Here is a 5463-nt window from a genome sequence, read left to right on the forward strand (position 1 = left end):
CGGCGGCAACAACAATACTACATCGAGAATAAAAGTTACGCCTTCTTTTTTTGCGTGAACATTTGGGCGGCGTTTTGCAAATCTTCCCACATAGTGACGTTTTAGGTAGGCGTGGTTGACTCTTAACTTTTATAAAGAATATCTCTTTGGATTTGAGACTTTAGTCTTTGCAACTTTACAGATCTTCTTTATGCACCAAGAGCTTGTAACACTCCAAAGAGAAAGGAAAAATTGAAATCACATCATATGACCCCTTTAATTCTGAAACAAATACAATTTAGTTATAAAGCAGCTCTAAAAAAGACAATAGTGTCATAATTCAGCTCAATTCAGTTAAATGTTTATTCAATTCAGTTCAATAATAATGTCAGTGTTGCAAAGTATCATTAACCAGCACAATTCAGTTAAAATTCATATCTCATCTGAGAGTATCAGTGCAGTTACATCAGAAATATTTAACCCTTAAACTCTACCAAATATGAACAGAGAAACTCTGATCTTTATATCATCCGGTTCACTTACAGTAACCCGTGTACTAGTAATTTCACTGACTGAATGACTGATTGTCTGGTTGGGCCATTTTTAACTGGCTTCAGTGGTTCAAAAATAACCCGGCTCTCGAACAAGTCTAAACTGGTTCGGTCTGGTTTATGAATGTACCTGCCTGCAGAACAGAAGACTAGTTTATTCCTGAAGTAAATCTTCAGAAATAACACACACACACATTATCAACTGATCATAAAAGCCTTAGTTTGGGTGTACTGACTGCAACACAGGCCCTTGTAAAATTAAATACAAATGAAACACGTGTGAGCTGAAGGTTATAAAAGTGGATTGATCTCATAACACAAACACGGTTCAAATCTGTGTGAGGGAAATGCAAACTCAAAGCCTCTGTTTACAGTGAGCAGTTTTAATAAGCGCACACCCGCTGCGCTCACATCTCACATGATTAAAAATAAAGCTGCAAATTCTATTGCTCTGTTTGGTGAAAACCAGCGCCAAACTCTCACTCCCGACAAATTAGTGTTAACAGGCACGAGTCTGGCCAATAAATCCACATATGCTGCAAATATTCTCTCTGTGTCTCTAAACAGGGCTGAGAGTCTCATGAACACATACTGTACACACAAATACACACACATGCTGGGGATATTAATGGAGTTGGGGGCCATTTAAAGCTGAGAACAACTGTTATAGATGATCATAACACAATTCTACACAACACACAATCATAGACAAACACAGTCAGTATAAGCAGATGAACTTAAGTTTTTAATACGTGTTTTTAATGTGCACCAAGGCTGCATTTATGTGGTCAAAATACAGTAAAAACAGTCATATTTATTACAATTTAAAAGAACTGTTTTCTATTTGAATATATTTTCTAAAATATAATTTATTCCTGTGATCAAAGCTGAATTTTCAGCATCATTCCTCCAGTCTTCAGTGTCACATGATCTTCAGAAATCATTCTAATACGCTGATTTGCTGCTCAAGAAACATTTATTATTATTATTATCAATGTTGAAAACAGCTGTGCTGCTTCATATTTTTGTGGAAACATTTTTTTAGGTTTCTTTGATGAATAGAATGTTTTCAATTATTTCAACTAGAATTGTTTCAAATAAATATATTTATATAATATGCTTTATATGATAACTATATACATATATATAAAATACATTATAATTTAATGTTCAATTTAAATAAATCTTGCTGAATAAAAAACTTCTTTATAATATATATAGCAGAAAGGATTACGGTAAGGGTTTGGCTTAGCCTGTATTCATTTAATTAGCTTTTGTAAAACAATAAAAGTCAAATAAATGTGGGTCAAAGTGATGTTTGCTAAAGCCAAGTAAGCATGTGCGTGTGTCAGTTGGAACATGTTGTTATGCGGTTGCTAGGATGTTCTGGGTGGTTGCTAGGTGGTTGTTTGCATAAAAGAGTCCACGATCATCGTTCATGTCCATAGAAAGACCAGTTAGGCACCAAAATACAGTGGCTCATTTTATAAGGTTTGTTCAAATCACCAACTTCTGTGAGTAATAGTACTGGTGATGCTTTAGTGAACACGTCTAATAAAATCGTTTGCTCACACACAAACATTCAAACCCTCTCAAACTGTCACTTTATGAAGGAAAATCCCTCAGAGTGTATAAAAATCAGAAGCACACTTACGAACACATGATGGAAATCTGTTCCTCACACTATTTCTCCTGTTTTCTCTTTCTGTCTGTCCTCCGGTCAGCGTCTACCTGTGCTCACGTGTGTTCAGAGCCGCACACAGACGCTCGAGCCGTGAAACAAAACTCCACGACACTCCTCCAACTCCTCAAGAGTCTCATGTGACCTCCTGCCTTTCTTCCTTCAGCTCGTGTCTCCTGATTCACGGCTTTGACTCCGGCGAGAGAGCAGCACTGAGCACCTCCGTGAACATGGACACACACACACACACACACACACACACACACACACAGACGGTCGAGAGGGGCTGGGGTTACGCTGGAGGGGGCGTGTAGGTTTGAGTCAGTGTGTGTGAGACAAAGCCAGACAAAAAGCAACAGGAAATGACATTAGAGCTTCATTCAGTGGAGATTGTGGCTCTGGATCTTTGATCTCTCCCTCTCTCTTTCTCTCGCTCACTCTGATGTTTCTTTGATTTTAATCCAGAAAGGAAAAACACAGCCAATTTCAAATTAAAGGGACAGATCACCTAAAAATGAAAAGTCTGCCATCATTTACTCACCCTTACTGTATGTCGCTCCAAACCTGTATGACTTTCTTTTTATCCTTATAACACAAAATGAGAAAGTTTGAAGAATTGTGCTGGTTGCTCTTTTTAATGCAATTACAATAAATGGTGACTGAAGCTTTCACGGTTTAAAAAGGACTATAAAACGAGCGTGGTCCATATGATTTGTTCACTATAATTAAGTCTTCTGAAGTCATATGATAATTTTGTGTGAGAAACAGACCAAAATGTAGTTTTTGAAAATCTGTTCTAGCTCGTTTTAAAGACTTCATGAGAGAACAGCACTGTAATTGTTAACTAAAACGAAATCTAAAACTATTCAAAAAAGTTTTCTTTAATTGAAATGAAGCTGAAATGAAATAAAATATAAATATTAGATTAAAAAAAATAGGAAATGATGGCTTGGCAACTAAATGAAATAAAATAAGTTTAAGTTAAAATACTAAAATTATTAAACCTGAAATAAAAATGAACTAAAGCTAAACAGAAATATTAAAAAAGTTATAAAAATGGCAAAAGCACAAAATACAATTCCTGAAACTTAAACTAAAATGAAAACTGAAAATATAAAAAAATAAAAGCTCATTCAAAATATTAAATACTATAATAGTATAGAAATAATACTAAAATGACACTGTGAATATTATATGAAAAACGTACAAAAATTAAATGAAAGTTAGAAATGTTGCCTTGGCAACTAACTGAAATGAAATAAGCTAGAGTACTAAAATTACCAAAACTTAAAGGTACAATAGGAGATCTTGGAAAATGCTAACTTTAGCATAAATTAAAGCTATATAGAATTAAAAAAAAACATTAAAAAAAACCCCGATAAAAGCACATAACAAAATTGCTAAAACTTAAAATTAAAATTAAAACTGAAAATATAAAAATAAAAGCTCATTCAAAATATTAAATACTATATTAAATACAAAATATGAAATACTAGTATATAAATAATGCTAAAATAGCACTATGAATATTAGATGAAAAACTTAAAAAAAGTAAATAAAGATTAAAAATGTTGCCTTGGCAACCAAATTAAAGCTAAATAGAAATATAAAAAACTAATTAAAATGACGAAGGCAACAACAAAATTCCTAAAACTTAAATTAAAATGAAAACTGAAAATATAAAAATAAAAGATATTAAATACTATAATAGTATGTAAATAATACTAAAATTACACCGTGAAAGAAGCATTTGTGAACGAATCATTCTTTTGAGTGATGAATCAGTTGATTCAGTTCACAAGTGAGATGAACGGACTTAACGATTCTTTCACGAATCTGACTCATTTGTTTGATGAATTCATCTCACTGAATGATTAGCAGCTCACTGGAGGGGAAGATTGTGTGAATAACAACTTACATTTCAGTTTGTTCATCATAAGAAGACATTGCATAACTTCAGAAGACTTGAAATACATATGGACCACTTTTGTGATGCTTTTGAATCTTTTTTTTTTAAGTTTGAAAGCCTTTGTATATATTTTCAAAAGTGACCAATGGATTATCTTAACTTAACTTTAACATTGCACATTCTACATGACCAGCTTAAAGCAGTTAAGTGTGTGTAAAAAGTTTATAAATGACATCGTGAATATTTCAGACCCAAGAAAATCAATCAGGAGGCCAAAAATGGCCACATGAGAGCCGATCAGCGCACAAGCATTCACACAATCCTCCTGTGTGGCGTTTGACACGCTCAGTGCTGGACTTCAGCCTGCTGCTCTCCTATTGGCTGATCCGCAGCTATGTAGTTGACCTCTGACATGAACATGCTGCCCTCACACTGCCGGTATCCCAGCATGCTGTGCTCTCTCTAAAACACTGCCGCACTTCCAAACAGGAAATAAATCTCTTCAGCTCCTCCAAGTGTCTTGTAACTTTCAAACTATCAAACACAGAAATCATGGAACTGATCTGAGCATGTGCAAACAGTGCTGGCACCGTGTGTTTGGGTCGCACAGCCAATCAAATTCACTGCCTTTTAAGGGCAATGGTGTGCCGCATTAGACCAAAACACCTCCGCTCGCTCTCTCGGGTCACATGATCTGACTGGTTTCTGTCCATTTCTCCTGAGCTGAATGCTGTCAGTGGTTTTGAAGACATTAGTCATGCTCATTTAACTCAAATTCTCTGTCAGTTACACTGATGGAGCCACCAATATGAACCTCATAACCTGCAATCTATCCACAATTCATCACAATCATCACATTTCTCCGTTTTCACTGCTGAAGAAAAATGCTTTACTTAGCGTTACTCGTATACCTTTTGCTTTAATAACTTTACAAATAAAATATAAAAATAGTATTTTATAAAATGCCTTTTATACATAAAATATATAAATACATAAAATATATAAATAATATTTCTTAAAAAATATTTTTTTGAATTATTTTAGTTCGATAAATTAACATGCTTACAAATACATTTTAAAGTAAGCAAAAAACATTAAGTAAACAAATACATTAATTGATTAATTAAACAATTGTAATATAAAATATATATAAATGAGTAAATAAATGCAAATATTGTATATACATAATATATAAGTATTTTATAATAATTTATAAATATTATTAATTCAGATATTTGTCATTTACAAGAAATTAGACAGGAAACAGGTCAAAAACTCTGAATTTCTGAATATTTTTTTTATTATTATTTTATAAAATATTGAATAATAAATTGTAATTAAAA

General features: G+C 33.3%; 1 protein-coding gene across 2 annotated transcripts in view; it reads right to left on the minus strand.

Moving 5' to 3' along the window:
- LOC107719434 (protein eva-1 homolog A-like) overlaps nt 1-5463 on the minus strand; it is a 53600-nt gene that overhangs the window by 14317 nt on the left and 33820 nt on the right. The window contains exon 1 of one of the 2 annotated variants that reach the window (XM_016526843.1): nt 2185-2256. The exons of the other annotated variant lie outside the window; for it this stretch is intronic. The gene's annotated coding sequence lies outside the window, so the exon portion shown is untranslated. Of the gene's footprint in view, nt 1-2184; nt 2257-5463 lie in introns of those variants that run through there. 2 annotated transcript variants of the gene reach the window in all.

The sequence above is a fragment of the Sinocyclocheilus rhinocerous genome, unplaced genomic scaffold, assembly GCF_001515625.1.
Source record: "Sinocyclocheilus rhinocerous isolate Xijiao unplaced genomic scaffold, SAMN03320098_v1.1 scaffold303, whole genome shotgun sequence".
NCBI classification, from domain to species: domain Eukaryota; kingdom Metazoa; phylum Chordata; class Actinopteri; order Cypriniformes; family Cyprinidae; genus Sinocyclocheilus; species Sinocyclocheilus rhinocerous.